This window comes from Coffea arabica, chromosome 5e (genome assembly GCF_036785885.1).
Source record: "Coffea arabica cultivar ET-39 chromosome 5e, Coffea Arabica ET-39 HiFi, whole genome shotgun sequence".
Classification (NCBI taxonomy): Eukaryota; Viridiplantae; Streptophyta; class Magnoliopsida; order Gentianales; family Rubiaceae; genus Coffea; species Coffea arabica.
Window position 1 is genome coordinate 5383116 of NC_092318.1, and position 19600 is coordinate 5402715.

Below are 19600 nucleotides of genomic sequence, written 5' to 3' on the forward strand. Positions count from 1 at the left end.
ACATAGGTAATGAAAAGCCCTTCTTAAAGATTTAAAAGCCAATAAGGCTCTCAACCTCATGCTGGGGCTACTCATTTCATTGTGTTGCAACGCATATAGCATATATTAATAAATTCAATAATCCTGACAAAAACTGTCACAAGCATGAGACAGCACCCACTAAAAGAAAGAATTTTAGGTAGTCTCAAATCTGCAGTTTTTCTGTACATGATCAGGAAGCATTTATCTAGACAGCTTAATGCTATGTTCCTTTCTTTTTTGGACATCAATGTGATGGTTCATTTGAAAGCTTCTTCCTTAATTATTTCTTTTCCATTGGCAGTCTCTTACTAAATGTAGGACTACTTTTGAGTCCAGCTTCCAAGAAAATCTACTTAATAACAAATTAATTAACTCCCAACAAAAGTTATCAGCTTGCTTCCTAAATTCAAGGGAAAATTGCCATTTCTGTCCGGTTTTAGTTTCAACACCTCTCAATTAGCATATTCATTCAAAAACACATTTTCAAAAACTCATTGGCCAAAACAGAGAAATCTACGATTGAAACACATGTGCTTTGACAAATTCTTGTTCAGTTGCAGATTTCACTATTAATTCGATGAGAAATCTTGTTAAAAAATAAATAAAACTGATTTGGCTTCTTCTGAACAACTAACCGAGCAGAATTAGCAAAACAAAAGTGAGGCGTTTAAAGTAGGAAAAAAATGAACACGTAAGGGACCATAACCACAATTTGCCCTAAACTTTTACTGTTTGGATTGAAGGAAAGAAAAAGAAAGGAGACCAGCGGAAAAGAAAGGAAAGAAAAGTTCACCTTACTTGGATCAAATACGGAAGGAAAAGAAAGGAAACACCAAACTTCTGTTTGGATTGAGGATGGAAAAGATCAAGTATTTAGTTAACTAAAAAGGGAAGGGAAAAAATTGTTTTTTAAAAAAACTAAATTATTTAAAAAAAAATGTTCCTTTTCCCTCCATTTCCACCCCACTTTTAGATGAAACCATATATCAAGAAAACAACTAGATTCTTTGCCTCCCTTTCCCTCCCTATCCTTTCCTTTTACTCATCAAAAATCAATCCAAATAAGAATTACAAAATCCATCCAATTCCTTTGGACAGTGCTATAGTGCCTATAGTTATGGTAACGATATTAGGGAAACCTGCTATTATAGGTTTCTATTACCTTTAGTGACAGATCAAATCTTTTAGTGACTTTTTAAATATTATATTAAAATAATTAATATTAACTTTAGTAAGTTTTTAATTAAAACTAGTAAGTATATGCCTGAAAGATAAGATTTAGTCAGAAATAGAAATTTACACTTTGAGTAATTTAATTTACTTATTATTTGACAAAATTTACTTATGTTTAAATTAAACTTACCAATACTGAAAGTAAAAAATGTACATATTTAAGTAAAAAAACGGTTTTGGGTTCCTGAAAACGGTTTTGGGTATCACCTTTCTCTTTAAAGTTATCTACCTTCTTCTTATTCAGTTCCCAGTTCCAATGATACGATTGAATTCCCAGGCAAAGGTTTCCACTTTGATCCACACTTTCTCTTTGTTACAATTGAATAAATCTTCTCACTTCAAAATTTTCATCTTTAGTTCACACTTTGCTTCTATCCTTTCTCATCGTTCGGTTGGGTTTGAGTGCTGCCATATGCAAACACAACAAAAGGGTTAGCGACGGTGGTAGCCAGCCAAAGAGCATATGAAAAATAGCAGTGACGAGGTTAGATCATCATGTTCTCTTGAAATCGTTTGATTATATTGCTGTAATTTATTTATATTTCATTTGTTTTGTTTGTCAAGATTTTCTTGGGAAATCAAGGCTGAGAATTTGAAGATTTTATTGCAATTTTGGGGCCGAAAATGTCCGTTGAAACATCTAGGAAATGGTTGTAGTTTTGATTGTCTACGGGTAAAATATGTTTAATAGCCATGTGAAACATCTAGGAAAGGACTTGAGACCAGGCGTTTAAGTTAAATGTGATTAATTTGTGAATGCATATAAGATGTTTGGTGAAATGTCAAAGAGAAATTTGTATGTTGTGATTGCTACTCTGTGCGGGTGAGAATTACTAATATATTAGTAACTCAACATGAGCTTTATAACTTGAATTCTTCAGGCAAGAGAGGTTTCTCCCGTTTTGGAATTCTAAGTTGATACGCTTGATGGAGCATATGTTATTGAACTGAACTGATCTAGAATCATTGTTGCGAATCTGTTGTTTCTATGGAAATTTATTATCAGCCTCTTGAATTTTTTACTCCATTGTAACGTCTGCAATGCCACGGAAATTTGGCCATTATTACTCTTGTAAATCTGTGTTGCAGAAGCAATTCTTATTACCATCCTATGATACATGTAGATTTTGTAGAATCACATCTTCCCTCTTCTTCAGTCAGGAAAGGAGAGAAAATTCATAGAACAGTTTCCGACCATCAATCAATTATGGTGTTATACATACTTCATATTTTTGCATTTTTTTGTTTATTTTTCTTTTGAATGGTGTTGCATGGGGCAAACCTGCGGAATCCAGTGGTCTTTGAGCAAAGGATTGTCAAATGCTGGTTGTTGATACATATAGACACAATCAATTATATCACCGTCTTTGCTCTGTCATGAGAAAAAATTTTGAATTTCATTGTAAAGAGCCAAAGGCATTCAACATAATCTAATCTACCTACCCGCAAATTTGTGACTTTCATTGAACTAAGGATTAGATTATGCTGGTTGTTTCGATATTTTGGACATGTGAATAACTCATCTTCCTCCTAAAAAATTACTAATACGTAAACCCTTACCGGGAGAGTCAAAATAGCTTGTTAATGCCATTGCTATATCATAACGATTAGACTGGAACATAAATCTGTTGAATGGGTTGATTGGAACAAAATTCAGATGAATGGTTTATATGAGAATTGAGGTTTTCAATTAGTTTGATGATGGTTTGTAATATAGAGAGAATGGAGTTCTAATCATAAAATACCTAGAAAAGAAACGGGTTGCCAAGTCGAGAAGATAAGTAAGTTTTTAATTCAAACTAGTAAGTATATGCCTGAAAGATAAGTTTTAGTCAGAAATAGAAATTTACACTTTGAGTAATTTAATTTACTTATTATTTGACAAAATTTACTTATGTTTAAACTAAACTTACTAATACTAAAAGTAAAAAATTTACATATTTAAGTGAAAAAATCACCGGGTTTCTAAAAATGATTTTGGGTTGCTGAAAACGGTTTTGGGTTCCTGAAACACTTTCGGGTATCACCTATCTCTTTAAAGTCATCTGTCTTCTTCTTATTTAGTTCTCAATTCCAACGATACGATTGAATTCCCAGGCAAAGGTTTCCACTTTGGTCCATACTTTCTCTTGGTCCAATTGTTGTTGCTACAAAGGGACAAAAGGCAAAACAGTCCACTCACAAGCGAAAGCGAAGACGATGCAAAAATTGCAAGTAATCACCTACTCTTAAAATTGACTTATTCTACGGTTAGAATAGCTTTGCAAAACCAGATATGAATGAGCAATGCTAAATTTCATCCACTCATTGGCTTTATGTTAGAAGGCCAAAAATGTTAGTTATATATGTACACTTCATATACGCCTTTATAAATTCAATCTTATTGTTTATGGATTGTGCTTGGCAATTTTTTTCCCGCAGGTCATTTGGACATGATAGACGAAAATGTACTAAAGTGTGCACAGATGCATATGAAACTCACAATTATGATCATGTTGGGGCACCCAATAATGTTGAGAATGTAAATTTGAATCTGATAGGATCATCCGATGGCCTATTGCAATCAGATTCACAGCATGGATGCAATAAGGAATTAATGGATAGTAATTGGTTTCAGATCATTCCTCCTGGTCAGGTAATGTATAGCTTGCTTTTATTTATTTTTGTGTGAAGGCATGAAATATAATGGTGCTCTATTTGCATTTGTATAGGCATTAATGTGGGCATGCAATCCTTCATTAATCCAAAGTCATGTACAAAACACTAGCTTGTTAGGAGATGAAAAGTATTCAGGTACATTTTTCCTTCTTCACGCCTAAGTTTTATGTTATTTATTTGCTATGATTATGTGTTGTTGTGGCCTTTTTTTAATACAAATCTTGTGATGGTTTTGTAGTGAATGAACCAGATTTCAGCCAAGACCATTAAGGAATTTTATTCTTGAGAGAGTACAAATGTTTTTGCACGTCTTTGCTCAAAGCTTTTAGGATGATTTAAGTTTCTTCGAAGGTAGTTTAATGCGTTTTGATTGTAAATCTGAACATAATCTCCTTAGTTTGCAATTTCTGGTGTTTACTTGTTTTAATGTGAATAATTTCAGCTTGCTTGGAAAAAAGTTTGGTGATCAAATTTCAGATATTGTTAGCATCCAAGTGCTCTTGGGTTTGTAAACCAGAAATGTCAATCCAAACTGAAGCTTTTGATAGTGATATCAGAGCCCTTGATGCTGGTGATCAAATTCTCAAATCAAGTTACTAGCCTTTTGATTGCTTCAGATTTCTGAAGCCAAAGTCTTTGTGCTCTAAATTCAGTTCTTGGCCATGTAATCTTGTCATGCTTAGATAGCTATATCTAGTGTCCTGCCAGCTTAATTTTGATGCGTAAGTATCAATTATTAAAAGTTAGATTCATTCTGATGCTCAAAATGAGCCGTTTTCTCCTATTTTGAAATACCAATTTCATATCAAATGTCTTGTGCATGTAGATTTTGCTGTTTACTTCAAATTGGACTGGCTTACTTGATGAGCAGAACTCGAAAAGCAACTCAAATACTCATGTTATACAATACTCAGCACACGGTTTTTTAGGCTTTAAAACGTCATTAATGAAAGTTACCCATTCGGTTGTTTAGGAATGTTAGGAGATTCGTCAAATTCAAATGACGATGCCTGAAACTTGTACTTATCCCCAAATTTGTGTTGTAGTACAGTATCAAGATCTTGCACCTATTCCATTCACCTATAAAAATTATGATTATCATAAAATGACATTTTATAATAATTTACATACTATTTGCCAATTAAAAGCAAGTTTCATAAAAAATGTGCATGTAAATCCATATTGTGAATGATACGAAATATATTTGAAACTCACGAAACTTAATATATGGGTAAATTTACTATAATTTTAAAAGATTACGCTACATTAGATACGATCACTTTACCTTTTATACTTGTGACCTAGAAAATAAATTTATTAAAACACATAACATTTATAAATGATGCATACATTTATTAAAATGCTTAAAACGCAAAACATTTATGAATGAAACATACAATCATTATTATACATTTATGTTACCAACAACTACTAACTATAATATTAAGTTTCAACCATTAATAAAAAAATCTTAGCACTAGTTTAAATAAACTTCTTAATACTTGTTTCATATAAGTTTCTTTAAGTAATATAGTAAATTTATGCCACAAACTAGTAAGTTTTGATGATTAACCAAATTATTATTCTTTCAACAAGATTTACTATTAATCTATAAAAACTTACTATTACTTGAACTAAACTTACTCCCCACAAAACTAAGTTTCGAATGTAGAGTAGTAATTTAATTTTTAAAAAAAGTAACTTTCATTTTTATTTCGATTTACTTTTTGAAACATAAATAGGATAACACTTATATGACCATTTTCGATTTATTTTTTATTTACTTTTAGCGGCCATTTGATTATTTGATAGGCCTATCCACCTAAATAGGATAACACTTAAAAATAAGAAAGTAAGTTTTCCATCTAAAATAGTAAGTTAACAGTAATAAATTAGTAACTTTTATACTTCAAAATGTAAATTGGAATAAATATTAAACTTACTTTTTAAATAAATAAATTACTACTTTATATCCCAAACTTACTTTTTATAGTGTAAGTTTAATTCATGTAATAGTAAGTTTTAATACATAAATAGTAATTCTTACTGATAACATGGTAAAATTGATTAATAATCAAAATTTACTGATTTATGAGACACATGTACTATTTTACTTTAAAACATATTTCAAACTAGTGTTAGGGAATTTATTTGAAATAACGATAAGATGTTTTATTAATGATTAATTTTTAGTACCTTAGTTAGTAAGTACTCATAATATACCTGTATAATACAAGATTATAGTTAACATTTAAAAAAATTTATTTACATATTTTAAAATACTATGGAAAAAAGTTTGACTTTTCACATAATCTCGTAAAATATGTAATAAAATTTTGTCGTATTATAAGTTTTTAATTATTTTCAATTTTTGAAAAGTTTGAAAGTTTGGATAATAATAACAACAAATCTTCCTAGTTATATATAGAATATTACTTGTTTATATATCAAAATTTTTATAAATTAACACCTATGAATATAATAAGATGATAAAGTTTTAATAAATTTACATCTGAGACACAAGAAATAATAAGAGTAAAAGCCTAAACAAAATGAGAAATAATATAATAACAAAAATTATAAATTTAGTATAACAATTAATATAAGAAAATTAAATTAAATTTAGAAGGTAAATTAAATAACAATGTCAAGGTTAGAGGTCATGGTAAATGTTACAAATTTTAGGAGAAATTATGTACTGTAAAAATGGTTTAATAATTTTCTATTAAGCATAACTATTGCATACAAAAGGAAAAGATATTTGATTTTATTTTGCTTTGATTAGAAGAACTTGTACTAGTAATAAAAGAAATTTCAATTCAACAATCAACGTGTACATGATTACAGTAATTTTTTAGTCATTTAGACTAATATGTGTCATAAAGTAGTCAGATTTAGTCGTTTGTGAATTCATAATTTTAACAGTTTACATAAAATTCATCTATTAAAAATTATGATTATTATAAAATGCCCTTTTATAATAATTTACTTACCATTTGCCAATAAAAAAAGAGTTTGATAGAAAACATATGGATACAAATCCATAATGTAAATGATACAAAGTATGTTTGAAAGTCACAAAACTTAACATATGGGTAATTTTACTATAATTTTCAAAGATTATTCTATGTTAATACAACTTTAATTTTTATACTTGTGACCCAGAAAATAAATTTATTAAGATTTTACCATTTTATTAAATTCATAGGCATTAATATATGAAAATTGCGTACCATTTTATTATATTCATCGGTGTCCATATATGGAAATTGTGATGTATAGATAAGTGCAATTCTATATATAACTCAAAAGATTTTTTTTTACTGTCATCCAAACTTTTTAACCTTTTACAAATTCAAAAATAATTCAAAATTTATAATATGACAAATTATTCTTACATATTTTATAAGGTCATATGCAAAAAAAAAGTTTTCATAGTTTATTTAAAATGCTTAAAACATATAACATTTATAAATGATACGTACAATTGTGTATCATACATTTACATTACGAGTAATTACTAACTATAATACTAAGTTTCAATTATTAATAAAAAATCTTAGCATTATTTCAAATAAACTTCCTAATACTTGTTCCATATAAGTTTCTTTAAGTAAAATAGTAAATTTATGCCATAAACTAGTAAGTTTTGATGATTAACCCAAATTTACTATTCTATCAACAATATTTACTATTAGTCTATAAAAACTTACTATTATTTGAACTAAACTTACTCTCCAAAAAGTAAGTTTTAGATATAGAGTAGTTATCTACTTCAAAAAAAAAGTAAGTTCCATATTTCTTCAAATTTACTTTTTGAGACATAAAAGTTACTAATTTCTTGAGTTAACTTACTATTTTTAATGTAAAACTTACTAACCATATTTTTAGGTACTATTTTATTTAGATGACCAGTATAACAGGTAATCAAATGGTCGCTAAAAGTGTTTTTACCTGTTATATCAGGTAAAAACAGTTTCGTTATCATAACGCTCGTTACTTCAGACTTTTCCTCAATTTTTAAAGGGCAAAAATGGCAAACCACCTCATTGTTGACCAAAAATGTGAGGGACTAGATGCAAAGCTTTAGTTAAACATTCGTCAAAAAATACAAAACTAACCCAACATTACCTACAATTCATTTCAGCACAAAACAAACCCGAATTGCAAACTCCCAACTGATTGAATTCATCTGAAGGAAATTGGTGATTGAAGACTTGTAAGAGAAAGGCTAACCAGCCTAATAAATGAAGAAGACAACACCAGAATTCCAGATTATGGTATGTATTTTTTAATCTTCAACCAAAGGATTTGTGGATTGATGAAGAGATGTGTTAATACTTTGAAAAGTTGCAATGATCATGATCACGGTAGAGGCATATTTAGCTAGAAGAAGGATTTGTGAGTTCTTTAAAATAGTAGATACATATTTGGCCAAAAGTTACCTGCTGCATTTCTTGTAGAGAACAATCTTCCAAAAGCTGTCCAGGGGGTTGAAGACGTTGTCTGGGGTTACTATAATCGATCCAAAGGCCACAACCATAGTACTCAGAAAAATTTGGAAGGTCCCGGATTTTCTTATCATTCTGGGGCAAATGAATTAGGGCAAAATTATGATGTAATGGAGTATGTTTGGGTTTTGGAATGGCAAGGAGGTGTTTTTGGAAGGGGGAGTGGGTAGGGGTCAAAGGAGGTGATGGAGGAATAGAATTTGACATTTTGGGTACAGTTTTGGTGCTGAATTAACAAAGGATTTGCCTGAGATTTGGTGTAGTGCAGTAGGGGAGGATGTTTCATTTTAGTGGCGTGCGTGCTGTGGTGTCAAGGGAGTGCTGTTGGCCACTGAGTATGGCATTTTGTGGAGGGGTTTTTGATGATGTAAGAAACAAAAGTGGTGGATAAATTTGAACAGCAAGGACTTTATACTAGTACTAGTACAGTTCATGCTTTTTTCATCCGAGATTGATTTTGGTAAATCATTTATTTCCTTCATCACAATGGTGAGATTTGTTAAAATTTAAGGACATTGCTATACTGTTTGAATTGCTAGGTATTAAGATTTTGGGTTGAGATGAATTGCAAATAATGGCGGGTTAGTTTTTGTGTCTTTTGAATAATGTTTAACTAAAGTTTTGCGTGGTTAGTCCCTCACAAAATTGGTCAACGGTGATTTGCCACTTTTACCCTTTAAAAATTAGGCATGACATGTGGACATGTGGACCCAGTGAGTTTCGGCCAAAATTTATTCGGAAAAGTAAAAAAGGACCAAAGGTGATCATTTTTTGTTTGTTACGGACTAAAACTGATTATGTTCGTTCTGAGGGACTAAATTTTTACATCAGCGATATGTGAGGGACGGTTGGTGTAGTTCTCCCAACTAATGACAGCACAGGAATACCAAAAGACAAGAACTGCTAAAAAATTCATCAAATGAATGATGAAACCACAAATGATATTTATTGGATAAAACATCTAAAATATTCCCAACTATAATATGCAGAAAGTAGACCCAATCCAAAAGAAGCTAAAGCTCGTTGTTTGCCAACAACTTCAAAATCTAGCTGCAGATTTCGAAAGCCCTAGAAGGCAAAAAATGTCAGAATCAGTACTATTTATGCCAACGTTTTCCGAGACAAAATAATTGAATAATTAGAATATGTAACAAATGAAAGCCTCTTTCATTCCCAAAGACCTTTAAGACATATATGTTAATATCAGATAAAGCAAGACTACAGTTAACAGAAGAATAATTACAATGCTGGACTCACCCATATGTTATATTTGCAACCTCAAGGACAAGAAAGAAAACGTTAGGGAAGTGGGATAGAGGGAAAAATGAAGTAGCAGCGGTTAAGAAGATCAGAAAAATTAGTAGCCTAAACTCCATATAATGACAGGCACCAATGCTCAGAAGCTAGTAAATGAAAAGCACATGAAAACTCCACATCAGCATTGCAAAGAATGGATATCTGTAATTGAAAAATAGACCTGTACACACTTTTGGTAGATTTAAAAGCCAACAGCTGGCAACCGCATTCTGAGGCTACTCATTATGTTGCAACATTAGTAGCTATATTATTAATATCAACAACCCTGATGAAAAACATCACAAGCATGAGAATGGACCACTAAAAGAAAAGACTTTACATAGTCATCCATGTTATGGTCCAATAAAAAGAAAAGCTGCTTCCCTAATGCTTATTTGTTGTCAATTAGTAGCTAAATGTAGAATTACTTTTGACCCCAGCTTCCAAGAAAATCTACTTAATAACAATTTAATTAACTCCCAGCAAAAGTTACCAGCTTGCTTCCTAAATTCAACAGCAAATCGCCATTTCCACCCCCTTGTTGTTAGACCTGCCACATTTTACTTTTATCATCTATTAACTATGATATTCAATCAAAAACACATTCAGAAGAAGCAAATCTAGTCCTTTCAACTGCAGCTTTAACCAAATTAACCAGAAAATCTACAATTCCCATTGTAATTGCTATTACAGAAACAAATATATGGGGATGGGAGCCGGTAAAGGGCAACCACAACTGTTCAAGACGCCGAGTTCTCAATTAATTCAGTTAGAAATCTCATTAAAAGAAATGAATTTGCATCTTCTGAACTAGTAAGGGACCGAATCAGCAAAACCAACAGGTAAATAGACCAAAACCACAATTTTCCCTAAATTCCCAAAATGTTCCAACAAATACGATAACTGCACAGAATCCCAGATCAAGCAAGAAAATTAACCTGAAATCAAACACTTTAGGGGGAGAAAACCGAAAAAATCACGGGCAAATAGGCACATCAAATGTTAGAAATATTCACTTGTTCTTAGTTGGCCATGTTTGTCTGTTTTGTTTTACCTAATTAGTGGAGTTAGTGGAATTAGTGGAGCTAGTAGAGTAGTTAGTGGAGATGTTTTGAACTCTATAAATAGAGAAGTTTCATGTTATGAGTTAAGTATCAGCTTTACAATGAAATAAAATCTAGTTTTTGCTTCTCATATTATTTTTCTTAGTAATTATATCAGTGGCACCAAAGCCAAGTTCGTGAGTGAAAACAAAAAGTGAGTTGTGAAAATTGTGTTGGTAAGTCATAATGGCCATTGATAACTTTGTGCAGCTAGCAATTCTTCACTTTGATGGTTACTATGATCATTGGAGCATACTAATGGAGAATTTCCTAATGTCCAAGAAGTATTGGCAGGTTGTCGAATCTGGAGTAGCAGAGCCAAAAGTCGGAGTAGTATTGTCAGAGGTGTAAAAAATGGAGTTGGAAGCATCGAAGTTGAAGGATCTTAAAGCCAAGAATTACCTTTTTCAACCTATTGATCGAGACATTTTGGAGACAATTCTTAGCAAAGATACCTCTAAGCAGATTTAAGACTCTATGAAGAAAAAGTATCAAGGAAATACAAAGGCAAATCGGGTGTAACTTCAACCTCTTCGGACCGAATTTGAGACTTTATGCATGAAGTCAAGCGAGTTGGTCACAGATTATTTTACAAGAATGATGGCAATCACTAACAAGATGAGGATTCATGAAGAGAGTTTGGAGGATGTCACCATTATTGAGAAGATCTTTTGATCGATGACATCAAAATTTAATTTTGTTGTATGCTCTATGGAGGAATCGAAAGATATTGATGCACTTTTAATTTATGCATTGCAGAGTTCTTTGTTGGTTCATGAGCAAAAAATTAACCAGCAAGAAAAGAGGAGTAAGCATGGAAGGCTTCAATAGAAAGTTATCTAACATCGAGAGGATATAGAGGATGAGACAGAGGCAAAAGCAGAGGAACCAATGATTGTGGCAACCAACAACAACACCGGCACTAAGAATTCAATTTCAAGGAAGACGAAGAGGACGAAAAGGCCATCAATCAACAACTCATAGGCCAAAGTCAGTAGACAAGTCTAATGTTGAATGCTACAAATGTCATAGGTATGGTCATTATCAGACAGAATGTTGAACAAATTTGAATAGACAAAATGGAGAAAGGACTAACTTTACAAAAAAAAAAAAGAAGAAGTATCTTTTTTTATGATGTGTCACATGAATGAAGAAACTCAACAGAACATGTGGTATTTAGACACTGGCTATAGCAACCACATACGTGGAGACAAGAAAGCATTCTCTGAGTTCACTACAAAAAAATGTATTTTTTTGGATGAGGTAATTTGTGATGAGAGCCCAATTCACCACAAAAAGTCAACTTTTATGACAAAAGTTGGACGGTCATCCCGGCAAGTACTTTTTAAGACTAAACCCATGGCATGGCATTCAAAAAAAAAGGAAAAAATAAATTCTGGTAGTGGGTAGGGTGCCATTTGTGATGTCTTTATCTTCCAACTTAAATTTTAGACAAATAGAGCACGCATCTCTCTCATCTCTTCTCTCCTTCAAATTTGAATCCCTTCTTCATTTCCTTTCCCCTTCTTGGTTGTAGATCTACTTTTATCGTGATGGGTTCCTCTCTTGGATGTGTTTCCATAGGTCGCTTCTCCCATGTCTCCCACAGGCAACTCCAAATTGTTTCATCATCTTCTTAGATCCATCAATTGGGTGCTTATCCATACCTAAGAAATTGCATCTCCTTGACCCACTTTATTTTTTGCTCCTATTCTGGCAAAAATCCCTCTAGCCCATTCTCTTTGTGAGGTCCTCCAGCCAAATCCCGATCCCTTCAAGCCCTAATCCCCTCTCGGATGCCTCCTGTTACACTAAAAAATTTTCGATTCCATGTTCGAGGGAGTATTTAGTTTCAACCCACTTCACGTACCTCTCTCATCTCCTCCTATTTGATGCATTTGTTTATCAAATTGTAAAGTTATTTTTTATATTGTATTTGGAGATTGATAAAAAAAATTATTGCTGAACTAATTTTCCTGAATCTGTGGTTTAGTTTTCATCTTGGCTTTTCAAAAAGTGTTCATGTTACCTTTGTTTTCTATTTTTTTTTATCACGATTTAGTGCAAGAAATGTTCTTAGTGGTCAAGCATTGTGCCATTTGTTTACTATTTGATTGTGTACTTTAATCCAAAAAACTTATTTTCGATGATGGAGTGCTTTTTAGAGTTATATGTACTTCTATATCCAAATATAAAGTGATATGTGATTATTAAATGGTTGATAATTGAATATAAAGAATTCTTTGAATGATGGCTTATAAGTCAGAAAGAAGAAAGAAATAAGGAATAGAATGGAATTTGATTGATCTTGGTAATATGCCAAGAGAAGATGATTGTAGGTGACGCAGAAAGCACTAATTCTGTGAAGTAGAAAAATATTGTTTGTTATGGAAAGCAAGCATGTAGTAAATTTAGTCAAACCAGAAACTATTCGGCCAATAATTAATGTATGTATTTTAGTATTTGATTATATTTCTACTGTCTCTGCTAATTTCAACAACTAGAATGTTAGCATATCAAAAAGAAAAAGCATTGAGTGACTTTGATGTTAGTATTCTGTTATATGATCACAAAAAGTTACATATTTTACTTTTGGTAGAACAAAATTCATAATTTACTGGCTCAATTATTTTGTATAAAGCTCTTCGTAAAAACTTGACATGCGCAGGGTATACATATACAATTAGCTCATCCGCAATCAAGTTTTACATTTATAAATCTTAAATACCCCACACGTAATTTTTCTGCAAGTATACAGGTCGTGAGCTAGTATAGGGTATTAAGGGTCGAATCCATAGGGAAGATTTTCAATTACCGGTGATTTTCAAACTCCTTTATTATTTAGACTATAAGCATGAAGGAAAAGTAATAAAACTAACACTAGAAAACTCCTAGAGATATGGAATTCCTTACTACTCTTGCAAATGACATTACCGGTTACTTGAATGCTATTATCTTGACTAGTCATGGTGTAATTTCCTAATGTATGTGAAACCTACTCTCGTAGTGAATCAACTATACTTGTAGCTAAACCATATCTACTCTCGTGGTTATGAAATTAACTACAAGTTCATTTTTTCTATGAAATTACACGAAACAAGTCACCAAAGCCACATAGGTATACCTTTACTCTCGTGAGTGAACTCCCTAGATTTATCACTTCTTTGACCTAGTGTTAAATTTCAATTCTCATTGCAAACTTAACATCTTAAGATTATCACAATTAATGGCCGATTAATCATGATTAGAAAAGCAAAAATGATAAATAACTTGCTCAAAATAATATCATCAAATAACCAAGTAAACATCACTAACAAGATATAGAAAGTTCATTCATAATTCTAGGCATAAACTTTAGCAAAACATGAAAATAAGATCCAAACTTATATTATAGTTAAACATGAACTCAAATACAAAAGAGAAAGTGATAGGAGAGATATCACCCTTGTCACATGAGTTTCAAACTCTCCATCTTTGCTCCTCCAATCTTCATCCAAATCTAACTACAAATACAAGAAGGAAAAACTACACTAACTACTCTATATTATCCTAACTAATGAATTAAGGAAATTCTAGTGAAAACTATATTTTTGGTGAGTTTCTCTAGCCTTCCAAAGTTGTCAAAATATCCTTCAAAGACTTACATTTATAGAGGATGTCCATGCAAAAACGAAGTGTTAAATCGTGCCTTGAGCCCACAAACAAGCTAGAAATGAGTTGTAAATCTTCTTTTGTAGCTGTCTTGGGCTGTTTCCATCGATATTCTTGTAGGAAAATGGGTCAAAAAGTTTGTGTGAACAAAACACAAGTTGCAAATCAAGTTGCAGCCGAAATTGAAGAATACGCGATTTCGGAATACGCGACTTCAAGTCACGTATTCATGAAGTCGTGTTTTCACTTCTGTGCATTTGGCACTTCTTCAATTGCTATTTTCTCGATAATGGAGGCCGAACTAGCTCTTATGAAAAACAAGAAAGTTGTATCCCTTTGAGTTATCTTTCCAATTCCTTAAGAATCATCTCATTTCGAGCTCTGTGGACCAAGAAATGATCAAAATACCTGTGATTGGTCAGAGCTCTGTTTTAGATTTCGACAACAGAGTTTCACTTCTGTATTTTGACATTTTGACCATGAAAATGATTGAAGTGGACTTCAATGTTACTGAATGTAGATCTATCTCTTAGTTTCAAAATAATTCAAGAATCACCTCAATATGATCTTTGTAGCTCAAGATATTGCCAAAATAGTAAAAGTGGTCAAAGCGCGCTGTGAAACTTTTCTTCTTTTGTTCTTGATTGCATTTCCTCTTTTACACTTCATATTCTCTTTTTTATCACTTTAAACCATCATCAATCATCCAATTATCTTCTCCAATCACTCCATATGATGAATCAATCATTAAACCTACAAAAATATGAAGTTTCCACCATTAAAATCTATAGAAATGCTATTTTTACCACTTAAACCATAAAATGCATATTTTCACTATAAACCTAGTTCATTAGCTATAAAGTAAATAAAACACACCAAAACTAACTAATAAAACATACTTAAAACACGTAACATATATACTTATCAATATTGGTGTTATACTACATAATTAATTAGAAGCTGAAACTAGGATGAATTATTGACCATTGAGTTAGAAACTCCATTGCACAAATGCTAAGAGGTGGTGAAACAATTAGTGGCTAAAAGTAAATCATTTCCCACTTATTTTAAAGTCAATTAACCAATGTTTCCACATTTTCCTTCTATCTTTAGTTGATTTTAGGTTGGAGAATTGGGAAAGAGATATAGAATCACTGAGTGGATTTGTAAGTTTTTGTTTCTTCCTTGTTATCTTAGCATTTTTTTTGGGTTAAAAGCACTAAGTGTAGGTTCAGTAATGTACTCAATATCGTGATTGATATGAAGAGTTATCAAAGGAATTGTGTTTTGCATGATCTGTCCCTAGGCCTTTAGGGATTTTTTCATACTTCATAGTGGTTCAAAGGATTCTAAGTGTACTATTTGGTTATGTTCGCATTGACCAGCCATCTTTTGGGTATATATCAAGTTAATTTTCTATGGTTAAACATTGCCTACTTGAGCTAATTTACTACCTACCCTAAATGTGATTTATTCTTTACCTGTGTTCTATCTAGAAAGTGAGCCGTTTGTTGGATGCTAATCTTGTAAATCTTTCAACTATAATTATATCTAAAATTAGACAGCTATAAGTGTATCAAGGTAGCTGTATATGGAGGATGCGTTTCGTGGTTGGTCTTTTACCGAAATGTTCAAATTCTATTTCTTTTGTACTTGATTGATTAATACGAAAGGTGTGTTTAAAGATGTCTGATTCCAATTTGTATTTGGTTATCTATATGGATTCTTGAGAAAATTTGAACAGCCTGTTGTCCTTTTGGACAAGATTTTATACATAAAATCTCATTTGCATAATAAATCTATCAAGTAGATAGATTTCCTTACTATGGTTATGGTTAATATTTAGCTTTCTGTTGCTATGATTTTGACAAGTTTTTGGGTAATCCTATTACTTGGAAGGGTATATGAAAATAGTTGGAACTTTGTCACTTTTTGCCTCAATTTTATTGTTGTTAAAAATTGATTAACAAGGATTCTTATGAAATTTCTGTTTGAATTGTGGAATTTTCTGATCAAGGCACTGTTCTAGATGGGATAAGGATCAGCCTATTCACTTTAGGCATTAAGCTGAAGCTTAGGTTGTTCAAATTTTGCAGCAAATGCTGGCAGAAAAGGTTAGTTTGCATACTCCTATTACTGATTGATTATGGAGGATATATGAGTAGCTTCTTTAGTAAATGAGTTTCTTCAAGTTACTCTTTCCCAATGCTTGTATGGTTAATGAGTTTTCTACTCAACTTGCTTCATCGCCTCACAAAATTACAGCTTTGGTTTCCTTAGTGTATAATTTTCTGCTTTGCTTTCCTTTCTTCCTACGTGGACAGGTTCCAAACTTCCAATAGTTGAAGCTATTAGTACATATCGGAGTTTTAAACCCTTAATATCTTTAACCATTGGTTTCTTGTTTTTGTTACATTATCCATTCTTTCTAATTCATTGGTTCTTTCTGTCACTTGTAGGTTATAGGTTGATAGAGATTGTCATAGTGTTATAGATATCATTATTAGCCAAGGAAGAATTCTAATGACTTCTTATTTTGAGAATATGTCTATGAATCTTAAATCGAATTGTATCTGAACCTATGTTTGACAATTTTTCCATATTAATAAATGATGTTCAGAATTTTGCTAGAAACTTTTTTGCTTCAGTTTTTAGCAAACTGTGTTTGAGGATTATTGATTTTTAGAAGCAACTGACAATGATTGTTGTGGGATATAAGACATAAGGCAATCATTTGCTTCATATGAAACTCTTATCTTACTAACAATGGTTTCATCACAAAAACAGCCTTGAGTTCTTGGATGAAGAAGGTTTTCGTGATGACTTTGTACCTTTGGTGATGATGGCATCGTCAAGAAAAGTTCCAAAAAATTATTTTATTATTAGTGTTCGTGACAACATGACTTTTTGTGATGGCATGGCTGACTTCTATTGATGGGGAGTCGTCACTAGTTTTGCTCTTTTTTGACAATTTGGCTAATCGTCACAAATATTTTTGCGATGACGAGCTATTTTTGTCATAAAAGGGTTTTTGCCACGGGTTATGTGGGATGAATCTTTGGTGATGATGTAGTCATCACAAAAAGTTTTTGTGATATATATCTGAGTTTTTGTGATGATTTTCACTCATTACAAAATGCCCTTTTTTTTGTAGGGGTTGGATGAGTCATTCCATAATACTATCAAGTTTGGTGATAATTCTATAGTTTTTGCTATGGAAAAAGGAAGGGTAACTATCCAAACTAAAGGAAATTCTACTCACACTATCACAGATGTTCTTTTTGTTCCAAACTTAAAGACAAACTTGCTTAGCATGGATTAGTTACTTGAAAAAGGTATGAAATTTCTATCGAAGAAGGAATATGTCGGGTTCGAGATGCAAAGTTGAGCTTAAATGCTCAAGTTAACATGATGGCAAATCGTATGTTTCCACTCTATTTGCAAAACTCAACTCATTCATGTTTCTCTAGTAAAATCGAAGGATGTGGCATGGTTATGGCATTTTTGTTATAGACACCTAAACTTTAGTGGATTGAAGACTGTACAGCAGGAAAATATGGTGGCTGGTCTACCTTATATTGCAATTCCTTCAGAAGTTTGTGAAGAGTGTGTCGTTGGCAAACAACATTGGGATCACTTTCCAAAAGAAAAATCATGGAGAGCAAAAAACGTATTGGAGTTGGTTCATTCTGATTTATGGGAGCCCACAAATCCGCCATCGAATGGTGAAAAACGTTATTTTATGATATTTATTGATGATTATAGTCGAAAAACTTGGGTCTATTTTTTGCAGGAAAAATTTGAAATATTTTCAACCTTCAAAAATTTTATAACTCTTGTTGAAAAGGAAGAAGACAAGTTCATAAAGATTCTTCGCAGTGATCGTGGTGGAGAATATAACTCACAAGAATTTGTAAATTTTTGTGAGGAGCATGGAATTCAGAAGCAGCTTACAACAGCCTATACACCACAACAGCAGGGTGTTTCAAAAAGGAAGAATCGCACAATTTTGAACATGGTAAGGACCATTTTGCCAAGAAGTGGTGCTCCAAAAAGTTTTTAGCCTAAAACTGTCGACTGGAGCCTTCACATACTGAACAAAAGTCCCACACTTGCTGTTAAAAATATGATGCTTGAAAAAGTATAGAGCCGACAGAAACCAAAAGGGGATCACTTCAGAATTTTTAGATGCGCTGCTGATGTTCATATTCCAGACCAAAAGAGGACAAAACTGGATAATAAGGAAGAGAAATGCATTTTTCTTGGTGTTAGTGATCAATCAAAGGCCTATAAGCTTTATAATCCTATCACTAAGAACATTGCCATCAGCTGGAATGTAATTTTTGATGAGGAAAATTTTTTGCCATGGAGCAACAATGTTATTAAACAACAAACACCTGCTGATTTTGATGAATTTGATGAAGAGAACAGGCAGCAGCCGACAAAACAAATTCCATCTAATGATTCAGATAATGTTCCAAGTTTTCAAACAATTGCAGAAGATGAAGGACGGTCTCAACATATTAGAAAAAGACTTGCATGGATGATCAATTATGAGGTAATTAGAATTGACCAATCTGAGGACCCACTTACATATTTTGTTCTATTTTTCCATTGTGGTCCTACAGTTTTTGAAAAGGATATCAAAGATTCAAAGTGGCAGAAGGTAATGAATGAAGAAATTATAGCTATTGAACGAAACAACACATGGGAATTAACTGATCTTCCAAAAGGACACAAGTCAATTGATTTCCAGTGGGTTTACAAGACAAAATTGAAGGAGAATGAAGAAGTTGACAAGTACAAGGCATGTTTAGTAGTTAAAGGCTATAAGCAAGAGTTTGGGGTGGATTATGGAGAAATCTTTGCTCCAGTCGCAAAGCATGACACAATCAGGATAGTGATTGCATTGGTAGCACAACATTCATAACCTATCTTTCAGTTGGATGTGAAATCAACATTTTTACATGGTGATCTACAGAAATAGGTATTTATTGATCAATCTCCTGGTTATGTGAAGGTTGGAAGTGAGCATGAGGTATACAAACTCAAAAAGGTATTGTATGGGTTAAAACATGCCACACGTGCTTGGTATAATTGTATAGATGCTATTTTTCTAAAGACGAA

General features: G+C 32.3%; 1 long non-coding RNA gene across 3 annotated transcripts; it reads left to right on the forward strand.

The window, feature by feature from the left end:
- Positions 1–1131: 1131 nt before the first annotated feature.
- On the forward strand, positions 1132–4982 carry LOC140006452 (uncharacterized). 3 transcript variants are annotated; one of them, XR_011814078.1, is made up of 5 exons: positions 1132–1738; positions 3352–3468; positions 3676–3889; positions 4151–4263; positions 4355–4679. It is a non-coding gene; the product is annotated as an uncharacterized lncRNA (long non-coding RNA). The 3 variants fall into 3 exon arrangements; XR_011814077.1 differs by lacking the exon at positions 1132–1738 and adding an exon at positions 4739–4982 and having other exon boundaries at positions 1745–3468; positions 4355–4634; XR_011814076.1 differs by lacking the exon at positions 1132–1738 and having other exon boundaries at positions 1750–3468.
- Positions 4983–19600: the final 14618 nt, after the last annotated feature.